Source organism: Bombus pyrosoma, linkage group LG12, assembly GCF_014825855.1.
Source record: "Bombus pyrosoma isolate SC7728 linkage group LG12, ASM1482585v1, whole genome shotgun sequence".
NCBI classification, from domain to species: Eukaryota; Metazoa; Arthropoda; class Insecta; order Hymenoptera; family Apidae; genus Bombus; species Bombus pyrosoma.
In genome coordinates, this window is record NC_057781.1 from 11,045,899 (window position 1) to 11,063,973 (window position 18,075).

Consider the following 18,075-nt stretch of genomic DNA (forward strand, 5'->3'; position numbering starts at 1 on the left):
AAATTGGAGTACACGGGTCGTTTCATAAAATTGAAACCTTAGAAGTAAAATCACTTAGAAGGAAGATATTTAGTTTTATCAGTGAACTGTAGACTTTTATGAAAATTCACGTATTTGTGAACGTAATTTAAGAAAATGGAACATAAACAGAGATTTGTTGTACCATTGCTATCAGCAAGGAATGATTTGTTTCTAGCTTCTGTTAGTCGTTTAAGGAGAATCGAAATCGTGCGCTGTGTTTCTATTGCTTGAAGAAATCTTTCTACAGTCGTCTGGCTGTGGTAGACTCTTCTACATATAGTAGCGAACTAGGATCGATAATTGTTTCGTTGCCTCGTAGAAACAGGTTAGCTACGTTCCTTGCGCCTTTGAAAACCTTGGAATTCCGAACTCCTACGAAACATTCTTTCAATTTCGAACGCGAACAGTTATCTAAGAATACGACAGATGCTGCAGTACTATTTTTAATTTGCGACAGTAGAGAAGACGTTGCTATTTCATGACACTATACACATGATGAGAATCGTGTATGGAATTAGTAAAAATCTATTATTGCTTGCTATAATCGGTAGATACGTAAATTATTTACTCAATTGCCAGACACTTTTTAAATAATAATTCCAAATTGAGCTTTCTCGTTTTAATCATCTTCGATTTACAACTAAAATCAACAGCACAGTTAAAAGATAGGTCATCCACGATTAACCTAAAGAATTTGTTAAAGTTATTAATCTTTTGTGAAAGTTTTTAATCATAAGCTTAGCTCGAAAGAGCTGATAGAAGTACACACCACAAAGAATATCCTTCCACGTCAAATTTAGGTTTTCCTGAAGAAACGAGTCTCTCGGCAATCCTCGGGACCTGTTCATACCTTATTAAGAAAAAGACAAAGCTTACAGAGTTACAAAGAGAGCGAGACTTAAATTAAAGTCACCAAGCACAAAGTAATTCGTTCTTTGAAACAAAGAACGTCGTTACAGTCCTTCAGAAGAGAATTTAAAGACTTTTCATTTGTATACAAGAACGTCGTAACAAAATATTTCATACGAAAATTCATGAACGTCTCTCCTGCCATCTGACTATCGGAATCGTTCTAGCTAACGATAAAAATAATCGTCGCGCGTCTCAGAAAATTCAATAGCTTCCGTTCTCACCGAGCTGGTTGGTTTCGTTCTCGCTGGAACGAGGGAGACTATCAAAAGAAAGTTCTTAACGTTATTTCTTTTTCTCTCTTCCACGGACAAGTTCGTTTTACGTCTAATTATAGCCAGTGCAATCACGTTTCAGTCGTTTGTCCCGAAACCATCGCGTTGGGTTGACCCTGTCCATGGCGCGGCGCGAGCACGATCTAAATTCAGAAAGTTTTAAACTGCGCGACAGTGCAGAAAGCCCAGCCGGAGCAACAACATCTAGCAACTTTGCAGATTAACTGCTTCTAACAATAACGGGCGACAGTAGTAACCGTAGTAGCAGAGGAATAGCGACGAGGGTTGCTTTAGACGCATGCAACCGCTATCGATTGACATCCCCGCTTCGTCCTCGCCACCGACACCGCCATAGTAGACACTGCCGCCACTGCCGCCACTGCCGCGCCAGAACCCTCTTTCCTTTTCTCTCAATCAATTCGAGTAGCTTCATCTCTCTTCGTTCAACGTCCTATCTTCGTCGTCCTATCTTCTCGCGATCCATCTACCTTTCTCCTTCTATCGCGTGGTTATTTCCTCTGTCAGAGACCTGTCCTTTCTCTTTGATTCTCCTAATGCCGTCCTTCCTTCCATAGTGAAATTTTGCGAACATTTTCCATCGCCCTCCGAGTTTCTTCATCCCTTTCACTCGTTGGCTCTTCCATTTACCACCCTCCCCCCGTCTCTTTCTGATTTCGTCGCTGAACGTCGTACTCACGCTCCTCCAAACCGTCTCTCTCTTTTCCCTCTGGCTCACCGTTCTTACTCCCTCTTCACTACCCTCTCAACGTTTTCCTAGAGCCACGAGAGAGCCTCTCTTCATTTCGACCCTCCTTCCAGAGCCGCCTTTCTCCGAAGTATAGCTTCTCTCTTTCTCTTGCAACTGCAACTGCTTCGCCCCTTTCCTGCTGGGTCGGCTGTGTTACTGGTTCCTCTTCGTTCCTCCGGCCCTCTCTCGCTTTCACACCCCACTCGGTCGAGAGTTTGTCGTCCTCGGCGTGGCTGTCTCGCCGTTAGATTTCTTCCGTGAACCCCTGTATGTACGAGGGTCCCCCTTACGCGACACAGACGACGCAGACAACCTAGCACATGGTGGGATGAGGAAAGACGGCGCGGAGACGATCGAGCGCGTTGTACAGGAGACACAGCAGCAGAAAGGAGGAAAACGGCGGAGGAAAAGGGAGGCACACAAAAGGAGCGTCCTCCAATCGGAAGCTTCCGAAATATTTTACGAGCTAAGCTGCGCCGGCGGCCTTTACACTGCCTGCAGGAATCGATGTCCGAAGATCAGGCGCCGAAGGCTAGTGACGGACGCGTGAATCTCTTTGGCTTTTCCTGTTAAGCGGTTTAACTATGTAACCTTCACTACACCTTTCACACAATTTCTGCTAACGAGAACGAGAGACCTTCGTACGTCTTGATTTTGATGAAACTTCGACGAAGAGATCTCTGGAAATTTATAAAATATCGGGCGTGGAATTTATTTCACGAATGACCTGCTTAGGCAAATTTAGCTTCTGTCTATTTGGTTATTCAAGTAACAGCAGAAGTTATTAAAAATAACCTTCCATATTTCACCTGCGGCAGGGACCGAATCGGTTTAGGTCAACGCATAAGTCAGCACATAATCCACTGTCTGATATCGAACTCGTAATAGAAAGTAACGTGTTCGTTTCCTACTTTTTCCAATTCATACTCGGTTATTTGATAAATGTACACTGTTGCATACATATATTCATATAAAACTTGTCGAAGTGCAAGCTGAACACGGATGAAATAGCCCGAACTAGGTGAAAAATTCTTTTTCTCGCTTCCGCAATTTACTCAAAGAATTGGGCTTGTATAATAGGTTTAAAAATTTCCATACATTCTTGTATAATTTCTTTACGCGATGCTCTCTGAAAGTGTTTATTCTTATAGCACGATATAACATATAAACTGCAAAATATCCATACGACTTTTGCAAGTTTATTATTGAAATGAAATATTATGGAGAAAGCGTACGCGCATAAAAAGGCTTGAAGTATTTTTAATAAATAACAATATGTAAGCAGTCTACTATTTTCATCTCCTTCTTTGTCTTCATCTCATCTTGTATTTATGAATAGCACTTTTATCTTTTCTTCTATACAAGTACCACTTTCTCTACGCCTACCCATGCGAATAAAGAATTTATCGGGTCTGAGTGCCCCAGTTTTGTTATACGTACGAAAAATTCTTCAATTTTTTTTTAGTATCTGTTGCATAATTCTAGAGGACTTTTCATCTTCAGATGTATAACATTCTGAAAATTCCTTCTCACGATACAGATGAACGCCTATCGACGATAATGGAGGGGACATAGGTTTCATTGGAAATAAATAATTGAAATAATAAACCGCGTAGTTTCAGAAACACGCGACTAAAGATGATATTCTCGTTGTCGACGCGTTTATTCCATCGTATTAAAGAATTCTATTTTTAATAATATTTTTGTATAACAACACAACTATCCGAGATAAACGTTCGTATTTTAACAATCGTTTAACGAAAACGTTCGTCGTTATTCAGTACTTATCTTCATACTATGTGTGAATCTCATATTCGGATGTATAAATTACTTGTTTCTTTATAAAACAAGCTCCAAAGGAAGCCATCTATCCATCTAACCCGTCTCTGTTTCTAAGTTGATCGAATAGCGTCGAGAAATAACAAAAAATCCTCGTTCTTCTCTTATTGCGAAGAAACTTTTTATTTATGCAGCATGGACATCAACGCCAACGTTCCAAAAAGACACTCGTAAAACTTGACCCGTAACTACATCGTTTGAAAATTTCAACTTGTCCTCTCCGCTTTCCTGCAGCATCTTGTCGGTCCGTTTTTTCCACCGAGTACTTCATGCGAATGCCAGCAGACTGCAGACTTATTGTTAGAAGAATTTACAGTAACCTAAGTCCGTTGCTATAACAGAGTTCAGCTGTTGTATCGTCTGTCCCGATATCGGAACGGTGGACGATGGCTGTCGTTCGATGGCCGATTAAAGGAGAAAGTGCAGTCCCTTGACCGTAGGCTAGAAAAAGGTAGTTTTCGATTTCCGATTATCTGGAAAGCGCAAGCTCGTGGGACCGCGTTATCGTGTCGTTCCGTCGACCCCGTTTACACCTTCCGACGGCTGGCGGCCGGAACCGCTACCGATCGTGGAACAGGTCGTCTAACGAGGCGTGTCTCTCCACGGGAAACTGGGTTAAGTAGCGAGAAAACGAGGCGGAGGCGGAAAAGTGTAATTTTCGACAATTTTCCCGCAGAAATATCCTACTTCGAGGCTCGTCAAAAAGGTATTGCCAACGCTGAAAAAACGTAATTCCGTTCTTCGCTCTGCTTTCTCTCCTCTGCTGCCTCTTCTAGTATGCACGGCCAACAGGCGGCATGATTATTGAATTAACCTTTCCAACCGTATACTTGGCTATCCTTTATAGGAAGTTGATAAAGTATCGGTTTAGGTGGTGCTTCTTATGCGAAATATTAATATTATATTATCTTGCGCTTAAGGTATTATTTCTTTGGAAGTTGTATCGTTTAGATATAGTGACGTAAAAATTGTTTTTTGGGGGCGGGGGAGAGAAAATGGAATAATTATTATGTAAGAGAGAGAGAGAGGGAGAGAGATAATAATTAGTTATTAAACAAGTATGTTGGACGTTACGTTGAGAAACATTAATGCTGTTTGAAATTTTCAAAGTACGCGTCAGTATAACGATGTTATTTACAGTAATTAATTCTTATTACTGATACGGTATCTATATAATTATTATTGTTGCTAGCATTCTGTCAATAAGCTTCTTAATATTTCTTGTGCTTTTAGTAATCTTGGAATAATTTAGCAATTAATTCTACCTTGTTTATTTTTACCTTTTTCCTTGGACGGTTAAATAAACATAATATTTTGTCATTTTTATACATTGGTGTTATTGCAACTATTAGATGAAGAAAGGTAGATAAGTAAAGAACTTGAGAAATGTGCTCGAAGAAAGATAGGTAAAATTTATAGCGATGTATCGTACACCTAAATACTCCTACACCCCAGGGGTATATCTCGGAACAAAAACTGTACCATTGACACCGTAACATGTGTACACGAAATGTAAGCTTGAGAGTATACACTCTACGAACTCTAGGAATATATCATTGTACAGGAAAAAAGCTAAACTTTGATAAATATAACACATACGGATGTGGTCCCTTGGTAGACAAAACACGGCATTGCACCGCAGTTATCTCTCCTGGGGTTCTCTGATTTATCTAAATATTTTTCATGAACGAATATACATTTTTTTCTAAAAAAAAAAAAACGTTTTGCATATGAAATATGAAATTTTCAGTTTTTAACCTCTGGAGGCTTGATTATTTCGAAGTAAACCGCCGTATACGGGTGAAAATACGCTATAACTGGTGAAAAATATAAATTCGGGAGTACCGTTTTTATTAAACTCGCTACGTAATTTTGCCTAGATATTTTTTATAGGTTTCTCTTTAGCTTCGTAATGTAATAGACCTGTAGTCTTCTAGTGCTGTTTCAAAGTATTTCGCTCAATTTAAACGTACAAATCGATAACGACGTTCAATCTCCGTAACTTTAACTTAGAATGAAAAAGTTAGTGTGTTTTGCACTTTCGTGTGGACCCTATTTGAACGTGTGGTTGGAAGTATTTGCAACGACTTCAATTAAGTTAGGAAATCACTTTGCGTGTAATTTTCTTGTACTTGGAGCAATATTGTTTGAAATGTAGTTGAAACAACGATAAATAATATATTTTAACAAGTGTTTAGTTCGTTCAGATGTTTAGTCTTCGTTAACGAAATTAAGAAATTACTTGTCGACTTTGTTTGTAAATGATGATGAATGACGATGAAAACAAAATCACGTTTGTAGATTTGAGATGAAAACATTTTTCCCGTAGGTTCATTGTACCCAGATATTATCAATTTGCATACAGCAGTCTTACTTTTCCCAGTTACAGTCGAAGCTTCTGCTAGATTTTTTTTATGACGGCGCCTCGCATGTTCCAAAGTTTGAAACTGTCTTTCGCATAGTCAAGAACGACTGGAAATAAAGTTGTCATAAAACGCGGTGACTACGCGAACGTAAGTTCTGATGAGTCAAGAATATCGTGAACATTATGAAAACTGACATATTTTGAATTTAATATCGAGTATCCAATTCCATTGATATCGATTCATGAGATACTCGAAAAGAAATCTGAAAATATACGTTTTTCAGGGTCTAATAAAATAAGTAAATATCCTTTATATCCTTTATAAAATATAACTTGTATGAAATACAATATCTTCGGTAGTGTAAGATCTGACAAGTATACGAAACGTATCTTGGTATTGGAAAGAAAGATAGAAAAAATGATATTTATATTGGAACGGTATTTCGACATCAAACATTCTTATAAGTTACTGTTATGGTACACCATCGATAAACTTTCTTGGACGTCGGCGAAAAGTTTGCAACTCTTCCATTTCTCTACCGACCTAGAGTGAAACAAAAACAGCAACTGTAGCTCGGGAATTATATGTCCCAAGTTTTTATGGGAATTCATATCAATATTTACTGTATGTGAAAGTTTAGATTAGTTAAACGTTCGACGTTTGTTCTTATAAGTGGGCCTTTTTAATAAAAACTTATCTAACAAAATTAAGCAAATTACGATTCCTATGAAGAAACACTTGATTGGAGGATACTTGATTCTACACTCTGAACAATATTACAACTAATATACAACTTATCGCTTGTTTTGCAATAAACAGTGTAATTTTGTACAACGAGTGTCTAAAAGCGAATAAGAGTCGTTGGCATTAAATTTTATACACGTAAGATTATTACGCGAATATTACGTGAGTGTCTAACAGTCGTGTTTTCTGCGAATACATAGTAGCAAAATATTTACAATTCCCATGACGATGACTATCGCCTGCACGGGTTTCGTAAATCAAAGTAAAGTCTGAAACGCGGACAGAGGGATGTGTTACGCGTCTAAAATAGAGCGAATAGCTCCAGCTAAAGATATATGGGAGCAAAGGAGGATGTCTGGAAGGCACGTAGTAGCCTTCCTCGTTGCCAGATATCTCTTTTTGCTTCTCTCTTTTGTCTCTGTTTCGCAGTAGATACGCGTAACGGGCTAGAAGAGGTTGGAATTCACAAGGATTTTAGCTACATTTTTATTCGAAAGCATTCTTACGTTTGCCTTCGTGCTTCGAACTTTGTATTCGAGTAATTGGAAACCAACAAAGATTTGACAATTCTCTGCTGGAAATATTCGCGTTTACGTTGTGTTCAACATTTTCACGCGATAGATTGGAAGCAGAAAACTGGCGTTTCGAAAACAACAAAAAATAACAAAATAGCCTTATATCTGTTATCCAGAAGCTTACTATTCATATCCAAAAATGAAATCCGAGAGAAAAATTTCATACAATCGTTATCTCATAATCCGGTACAAAAATTCGTCGTTCTATAAACGAATACGCATGAAAATACTATTATTTTAGCTGTAAAAATACAATCCATCCGATAACTCGTTAATTACTAATCCCAATGAGATGTATAGTAAGCTCCATGAAATAATTCATTTCCCTTTTTAGAATCGATAATAATGTTTAACCTATAAAATTCCCAAGCACTTTTAAACGAACAATCGGTGATATTTAAAAACTAAATCTTTATAAAGCGTTCGAGGCTCGTTATCGAGGATTCTTGAAAATAGTAGTCGCGCGTCGTATTCCGTGTAACGACAGATTCGAAGAATCGGGCCTCATGAAAGGGTACAATGACCTACAATCGGTTTACGTCACGGATCGAGTGCATGCGTACTACCGAGTGCGACAGGTACTTACGACAGGAGTTTTCTCGAGTACACTCGGCAGGTAGATATCGATACTCGATAGATAGGTTATACCGAAGGGGCGACGCTGGTGCATCGTCATTACATTCTTTATGGCCGTTGTCCTAGGTCGTCATGGAGACCTCCACCCTCGAAGTTCATTAGGGATACTGGCGAACTCTAAAGTGTTCTTTGAACGTGTCGTATCAGAATTCTCCTACCGTCATGGGGTTTGACATCTATGGAACATCGACTATAGTTACGATGTTTCAGCTGCTCCTGTCATCGGAGTTCTCGTTTCTAGTTTCCTCAAGCTAGTTCTCCCCTATCTCTCCGTTATTATCTACCTGAAAGCTGCTGCTATCTCGCTAGATTGAATAGAATTTCTTCTTTTACGGGAAATAACGTTTAAGCAACATGGAATTATTGATATTCAAGCGTGAAAGTAGGCGCCAATTCTTGAAAAAAAAAAGAAAAGAAAAATAGTTCTTTCTGTTTGGAATAATCGTTGAAATTGATAAGAACGAAAATCGGGGACACGAAAAATTCATCGATCAAACGCGACGTTCAATTATCTCCTGTTCAAATGTCGCATTATCGACGTGCTTGTGATTACATTACACCACCACAAGACTTACCAATATACGATTCTCGGTTTAAAAGGATCGGGCGTTTTACATCGCATGCAAACACACATGGCCCTTGATGAAACGGTCGTACGGTACAATTACACACGTTTGCCAATGAAATTTGCATTGCATGGACGTGGCCGTGGCGTTGCAAACTTTGACTAATAACCTGCGACAACAGCGAGCGTAGGTATACAATATTATTTGTCAGGCCAACGAACTCGAAACGTCAATATTGCAGCATACTTATAGGGTGGTCGGTTGTTATTTCAGGAGAAAGAAATCGATCGCGCGTGCCTTCTCGATGATCGCTGTCGTCCCCCTCGTTGGAGCGAACGTTGCGACTTGCGCCGCCCGTAACCCCTCATTAACCCCTTTCAATGATTCGAGTGCTCGCGATAATAACCCCCGTTATTACCGGTTTTTTGGCCTCCCTCAGTTTTGTCCGTTAAACGCGCGCCATCCCAGACGGCCACGTCACTTTCTTAGAAAACATTGCGCGGCTCGTTAGCATGCGGTACTTGCTCCTCATAATTGGCTTAATTGAACTCTTCACGTTCATTGCTAATCACCGACGCGATACCGCTCTTACGGTCTCTAGAATTCGTGCATGGTTTCCGAGGTACTCGTACCACGTCGAGTGTCAAAGAAGAAGTTTTTCGTCAACGAGTTTAGAGGAATTTTCATGAAGAATTTTGTGAGAAATGTTTGTTAGAGAATAAAATAGAGAATTGATTAATTGATGCATTAAATAACGCATCGGTAATTGTATACTTGCTTCGTAATAAATAGATCTAAGAATATATTTATAAATATATTTTAAAATTGTATAAATATCCCATGAATTTATAAGTCTCGATAAATTTCTAATTTAACGTAACTTGATAGTTGAGTGAGTTGCTTTCACGTTTTAAACAAACATATTCAAAGGATACTTTATAAGAGGACAATACAACATCAAGCAAATGTTACGAGAGCGTTCCATATTTTACTTAGGAAATTATTTCCAGCGATGTTTTAATAAATCCAACGACTCTGTTACTTAATAAGCTAATACGAAACACATATGCCAATTACGAAACTCCTCTGGTAAACATATCGTTTTATAGCTTCACAAATTACCTACATCATTCAGGTTTCCTGCTAAATGAACCACGCAGACGATGCAATAAACAAAACAACGTAGACGGTTGTATCTCGTTTAAAAATACCCACATAAAGTGCCAACATTTTCCTGCCGCTCGAGAACTTGGAAGATCTCTCTTCCAAGTGGCAAGACTAATAAATAAAATTGAAACGTCACGCTAATTCACCAGAAAAATCATACGGGTACAGCCTCACACTCTTCGTAGGTCGAAAACTTTTTAATGTTTTATATCGTATGATCTTCGGTAAATGGGCTTCGACGATCCTTTTAATAAAAACTCACCCATCCATACTGGTTTCTGTCCGTACTCTTCAATTATTCTCGCATGTGCCCCTTGTAATTCCTCGAGCCGCAAACCCAGCAACATAAGTTATTAATCTTCGATGAAGGAAGGTGTAGCTTTGTAAAACATTTAGAAACCAGGTATTATCGTTTATCCATGAAATATATCAACACGATTTAATTGATTCGTATTTCAAATTAGTATCGGTGTAACGTAATTTTCCGTGCCTCTTGTTAATTTCAATCGAACATTCTTGGCATCATAACTGATAACATATTAACACATAGTTCATTGATTATTGAATTTCGATTTTGATTTTGGTTTACTGATCTTTCATTCGAATTACGTTGATGCTGTAACACGGACAGATCGATAGCGATGAAAGTTAGAAAACGACATTGAAGGGATTGTATAAAGAATTAGTGCTATTAATAATCCATTATGTTTTTTTTTTTCTTTGATAATGAACGACGACAGGAAAGTAGAACGGGAGTCTATTTTTGTTTCATTCGCTAATATCTTATCGGATAAGTATGTGACATGTGTAGGCAAAAATAAGTATTATTTGACTCATTCAGGGTATATAAGACATCTCTTCCTTTCTCTACAGTTTTTGTACAGTTTCATACTTATTTTATAATCCGTTTATCGATGATCATAAATACTTTGCAACAATTAGGTATCATAAAAAAAAAATGTAACAAACAGTCTACAAAAATATAGCGCACAGGAAACAAAGGTACAACATGATCGAATTAACGATCAATACTCCGTGCGCGAGTGATCAAAATATGAAAATGTGTCGATGAAACGTGGCGTTGCATCGAGATTTCGGATTTCGTAATGAAAAGTTTAATTAAAAATAATCAGCTGCGTCGCGACTGTTTCGTCAATTTCTACGCGTTTAAATACACGTATCGTGTGACCGTGTGTGCGTGCGTAGATGTACGTCAGTTGCAATAGTTTTTGCAACGTGGTCGTCGATGTATAACTACCGTTTAATCCGAAAATTGATACTGACGCTAACGAATGACCTGTCGATTCCTGCTGCATGACCAGCCACCTATCTACCCCTGTTTCCACACTCGTCTCACCTATACTATCGCCACAATTTCCCGATAGCTCATTCTCTGTATCCTTCAGATTCGCTGATTACCTTTTTTTTTTTTTTTTTTTTTTTTGATATCGTTGTCGTTGATTTTCGACGATTTAATTGGTGATGGTCGCATCGTTACGAGCATTCCTTCGGGTGTTAGGTGGACCTCGCGTTAATTTAATGCTGCATCGCTCGCAACGAAAAGATCGATCTTGGTATATGGAATTCGAGAAGTTTTCGTGGGGATTAAATTGTTCGTCGATGGTAGAATCGCGAAAGGAGATTGGATATGTAGATAAATAGGCTTGAATTGTTTTTCTTCGAGTAAATTTAGTGAGAAATATTTCTATGATGTTGTATAGTATATGAGTTAAAAATATTGTGATAGTTTCTTTTAGTATAATTTTGTCTTGTTAGGGAGATGGGAGTTGTACAGAAAGAAATCAAAATTATAAAGATATATAGGGATGTAAAGTTAACTTTTTCCGGTTGTACTTTTGTCACAATGTTCTATGTGTACAGATAAGAAGAAAAAATTATGTATAAGAAGAAAAGTTAGAAAGATATTGATATAGACCGAAAAGGTAATACTAAGCGGAAAATAGAACTAATAAATTGTTGAATAATTTAAAAGGTATAAAATATATGGGTTTTTGTGTACGTCAGTTAGACTTGGTAAAATATTAAAATAGATTTGTGTAATTGAAAATATGTAATCGCAGGACGAACGGTTAAAATAACAAAGACACGGTTTGTAGCGTAATTCGTAGTGTTCCGAACTTTCAGAAAGTTTCACAGCAACTGAAAATAGAATTACGCGAGCTAGGGAACTTTTCCATTTTATAATGTAATTAAAGTACACCTCACAAACTGACAGCCAGGGCCTTTAAATCTCTGACAAGCTTTAATTTCGGCTGGTATATTAAATAATTTTACTCGAGCTTTTCTTTATCTCTTTTGATATAAATATTTCGATCGATATTTTCGTTTCGCAGTATATTGAAATTGTTTCAGAAACAACTGTAAGATAAGCTTGCGCATTCACAGCTTCTTCTTCTTCTTTCTTCAAATCAAAGCAGAAAGCAACTAACTTTCATTTCTCTTGGAGGATACACGGTTTCAGCGAATTGTGCATTCAATAGACAATCAAATGTCGTTTGAAGAAAAGGCTTCCATGGCAGATCCACGAGCAACGCGAGCTGAAAACAATTGTTTCACGTCGAAACGCGTAGTAGCGTGCTCTCTTTCAGCGATATCGCGTTAGCGATTTCGAGTTTGCCGGTGCTTTATTCTTTCGGCCTGGAAACCATAACAGTAATGAAAGTTCCGAGATGCATAAAGACTCGGTTGCTAGGTTTCGTGGCCTGGCCGCAATATACATGGATTTCTTTGGTATGGCTAAAAGCCTGCTGTGGTTTTAACGAAAGCCAGAAAATCTCCATCCCTTTGTTTCATTGCTGAGATCGTAAATGATGAGATTTAGAATCCTTCATTCCCTCGTTACAAAGATCACTGTTGACATTAATGTACATAATGTACATAAAACTATCGTAAAGCAGTGCATCAGACTATATATATAATAATTAATAATTTACAATAGTATTTACAATTAGTAATTTACAAAGTACATAATTATTTCGAATCGCGTGTATAAATTATAGGCATATCTATAATACAAGTTAGATTGTCCCATTTCAGAAATTACATTTGTTTAAAACACATGTATTGGCTTATCAACGATTTGCTTTAATCATTGAAGCATAAAATGTATTTTATTCACTGTTTGTTGTTGTGGCTCTGTTTGACCAGTCATATATTCGATTAATTGAATATTTGTAGTTCGTTCAGTTTCAGCAGATTCGTTTCTGTCGTTCATTATGCATAAAATTATATGTATCGCCAAGCCTTTCCAATAGCTCTTTGTACAGACATACATACATCTATTTCGTGTATCGTTTTATCATTAAATAAAACCAAAAGAATAATCGCACCAGAGGTATTAGAGTTGATATCGACTTAATGACTAGGTACATATTGAAATGTTATTATAACTCTTTTATTACTATACTGCCATCTTTTCTGCAAATTTATATTTTTATCAGTACACGACCAAGAAATGGAATCTATTACGAGTAGAGATTCGTTCTTTCACCCATTAACGTTCAAAAACACGAGTACCTGTTGTATTTTGAATACTATATGTAATAGATACATGTGCTTTTGCACATCATATATATTTTAGCCATTCTCGAATCTTTAGATCTTCTATAAATCTATAAGCGTAGGTATAACATAAGCACCATATGACAAGAACGCATAAGTTGTGCATTATTTATTTAAAAAGTCTTTCATTCTTTGGAAATTGCATTTACAAGTCTTTTTGTGAAATTAACGATCAAATTTCATTATTGCTGTATAAAGATATATCTGGCACAAACGATTTATTAATCTATCGTATCTTATTATAATTTTCGTGCAAAATTTCTCAATAAACGATTCAGCCAAAATTGAATCGGAAGTTAAAATTTCCGCCCGATATACATGAACAATGTTAATTTCGCTATTGTTTCGTGCATGTAGATAATACTATCGTGCCATTTAGATTAATAATATTTAGCATAATCACAGATATAAGCACAATTGTTGAGCACCGTGATTAATGTTATGTTATATCAATTTCGAGGAATAACGTCTGCCAACGCATAGCCGGCGAGCATCCAACGATTTCTTCGCGCAGTTAAACGAACAGTAAATCGTGTTAAGGGTCGTATGGAAAATATTTTGTGGATTGCTTGTCGGAAACCAAGAAAATTGTTCATTTCCATTAAAAAATGTCTCTACTTAATAGTGATATTCATAAAACGGTTTCGCATATATTTTCTTCTCTCATACGAAAGTAAAGTCGATTGTTCCAACAGCGTGTGTGTCGTTTTTAATTCCGATAATCAAGCTTTTGCTGTAAACACAGCATACTAAGGAAAGAGAAGCGAGAAAAGTTTGGAAAATCCGATAATTCAACGGAAGTGATAGGTGTTCTGTGCAAAGAATGCACGATGCGTGTAGAGAAGATGAGAAGGGATCGTTTGCCTTCCGACATTTCGAAAATTATACGGATCGAGCGCCGTGAAATCGCGTGGGCACGCACACGAACCCATTGAGCGACGCTCGGGGATAAATCTTCGCTGTTAATAGGCTTATGTCACGATTTAATACGAGCTCCACGGGTTCATGACGATCGAAGAAAAAGGCTACACGTTCGGTCTGGTAATATGCCGTGTAAGCGGATCGCTCTATCGTGAAACACATCGGGATTCTCCTTGTCTTTGGCGACAATTTCGTGTTAATGTTAATTGAGAAACGATGCAATGTACAATGGCGATATGATTTGCTTTTCATGGTTGTCTCTCGTAGGAAGGTTTTCATTAAGAAAAAGTAACTGGATGAAACGCGACGAGGTTTCCTTTTAAGGAGCCGAATCTGATTTTTCTCAGCTCGCTGTCGTTTACATACGAATCCTCGCATTTCATGGATTATCTTTTTTTTTTTTTTTAAGACACTCGACGAAGAAAGAATGAAAAAGTTATGCAACCACGATGAAAGGCGGCAGGAAGAGAATAATACGAACAAGTCTATCAGAGATCCCTGATGCGGCGTTTCGCAAACATTTCCGCGGTATTCGCATAATCGCGTAATAACTTAATCTGTTTCAGTTATTCAGCGTAAGAGCTCGATTCCACCTCCGATTTTCAGGCTCATGAATGAATAATTACGGATTACTCGAGGTGGAAAGAACTTTTCAACGAGAAAAGCGTGTCGTGTGGAATATTTTCGCAAACTTTTGCTCCATGAATAGCAAAAACGTTTTATCGAACTTCCTTCTATTCTACGCTAGAATCTCTACCATGCTAATTAAATTAACAGAATCTTAATTTTATCTCGTTGAATTCTCAGATACACGCTCGAGTAGGATTACCTAAATAATAATTACCTTTTTTAACTTTTTTAAAGGTTCTTCCTACTTGTAATGTTTTGGTCCGAGTAGTTCGTTCAGTAGAAACAATTACTGTATAGATAAAAATTACTGTATTTTAGTGTGTATTATGCAAAAGTATTTGGACCACCTACTAAACGGAAACAGTTTGTTTTTACGCTGTAATTCCGAAGAGCGCTTAAGAATTATTGGTAGTCCTCGAAACACAATGACGTAGCCTTAAGCTACATTCGGCACTCGATCTACGCGTCAGATCGTTTGATCTAATCTATGATTCTTATTAACTTTTCAACTCGTCGCTTATTAACAGCCCCAAAAAACCAACCTACTCTTTCGACCCTTTCTTTTTCATCGTGTTTAACTGTGAGTTGTTCGGTTTACACAGCGGCATCTTACTGGATTTAAAAGGAAGAGGCCTGTAAGAAGGAAGTCGGACGTCTGTCACAAGTGCATCTCTCAGTTTCTTTTTGAAGGGCGGCTGGTATGGGTCGATGTATCGTTTCGTTTTCCATGCTGAAGCTTGGCTGGTCCCAGCTGAAGGCAGTCACTTAATACGTTTCGAGGAGGGATTAGGTATCGTGTTTCTCGGGAGTCCGGACTTAACCGTATAACGCTCGCCCGGCCCCTGGCATCTGCTCTCACTGCGAATTATGACGTCGTTGATTCGCAGGGCCGAATAACGTGACCTTCCACGATCGCTTTCCGATTACAGGCCGCTGGAAACGTTCGAGGGTCTTCGAGAATAGGGATACAATTCCCCCTAGCGCTGTTTTCGGAAGAAATTAAGCACCAGAGATGATAAAATGAGAATTCTGTAAGGTTTAAAAGGATTGAAGCGCTTAAGTAGTAGAAAGAGTTGTTTGGGTAACTGTAATAGAGGGAATTTGCTTGAACAGTTACATATGCGTACACATTAGCGAATTTTTCTGTAGAAGAGAGGAATTTTTGGAGATTCAGGTTGGAAGGGATGGAAGTGCTGGAATTTTAACTAGAGAGGATTCGGTAACTGTAACAAATGAAATTCTACTATAAAATGAAAGTCTACCATTTTTGGATTCTTAAACATATTAAAAAAAAGAGGTGGGGGGAAGAAAAGAAATAAAAGATTCAAGACTTTCACACGTCCTGATTATAATTATGACCAGAATTGTTAAAACTTTGGTGGCTTACGAAAGGTATTAAACCGCATTTTATAGTTTCCCAAACAGATATATTTGACAAAAACGAAATAGACGTCGTACAGGAAAATCTTGAATATACCACTTACGAAGAGTGGTACACTAATCCGTAATTGAAGCAATTGAATGGAGTATATAACAGTTAACGTCTAGACACCCAATATCAGAGATATTCATAATTATTTCCTTACATCCCATAGCTATAGCTCTTCATAGATCTCGTATTGTATCATTGTACGAAGAATAATTCCAATCAAGCGTAAAACGATTAGAATTGAAAACCGATATTTCAATCCAATTGAGATTATTCCATTATCGAATATCGCATTTTTCCTCTTGTATGTTCTTGTGAAATTTGACGTATTATATCTGTCGTTTTTCGTCGCGTTATTTTTAATTCTGCTAATTGACGTGACAAACGATAAAAATTGTTGCGGTCATATTGATAAAAATCTGAGTTTGCATAAATGTCCTAGCAATTATATACATCCCCTCCCTTAAGAACGATTCTTACAGAATTTACCATATGCGTAAATTATATATTTTTGCATATTATTTATTCTGAATATCGTTGCTGTTTAAATTCTTGTAAGAGCGTAAACATATTCGCAGCCTACTCATAGGTATTTCTCGAGATGGGCATGCAAAAAGCGAACACGATGTAAACAATGAACGCGGAGAACGTGAGCGTGGAAGAAACTGCAATCATCGCGTCATTGTCCCCTTTTGTCGGTGGAAATATCAATACTCTGACGCTGGTTGCTGCTTCTGGTGTTCGTTGGATCCAAGCCGAGAGGCAGGAGAGACACGGACGCGACGCGATGAACAATGTCCGCAACGTTGCACCGGAAATAAGAACCGGCGCGTACGAGTTGACCATTGTCATTTAGTAAGCCCCCTGTTCCATTTGATTCTATTCACGCCCCGGGGAGGACCGGATGTGAGGTCAGCCGCGGCTCGTTTAAGTTCGAAACTACTCCGGTGAAAAAAGGTCCACAAAGGACGAGACATTTTCGCGTGACAACGCGCGACAACGTCTCCTGCGTTTAGCCTCGGTTCATTGTTACCTTTTCAATTTCTCCACGCTTCTCAATTTCTCGACGCGAAGGAAATCCTTCTTTTTACGTTGAATAATTGATCAGTTGAAATGGCAAAGAAGCGAATTACCAAAAGCGTAAAAGACGTACCATTTTATTGAAAGGCGGATATTGTTTGTGCAAATTGTATTGATATCGCAAGGAAAAACAAAATCTACGTTCTTACGAATAAACGAAACGGAGATCAAAGAACTTTTTTGGTTTTAAATGCGATGATTAATAATCCAGTCACTTTGTGTATATTGTCATTTATAAAATATACACAAAGTGACTGGATTTTTAAACAAACGAATTTTTATTTTCAACTATTTAAACGAGATGTGAAAAGTTGAAATACGCGACGTAGATATAGGCAAGCAACCAGTAAACACAAATCAACCATGAACATACCCGCTTCGTGAATAGTCCGAAAATTAACCACTCGATATGTCCACAACATGGTGTTCCATACCGTATCAGCAGCGCGATAAGCAGCTAAGTGTCGAAACGCAATTTAAAGCCGACCCTTCATGATGAGAATAGCACGAATTCTGCTAATCATGCCTCATCGTGGCTTCATTCAGTTCGATTCACCTTCCAATTTCAACAGCTTTCAGAAATCGAT

General features: G+C 37.9%; 1 protein-coding gene across 1 annotated transcript in view; it reads left to right on the forward strand.

Moving 5' to 3' along the window:
- LOC122573288 (neural-cadherin) overlaps positions 1-18,075 on the forward strand; it is a 239,176-nt gene that overhangs the window by 17,814 nt on the left and 203,287 nt on the right. The gene's annotated exons all lie outside the window — the stretch shown is intronic.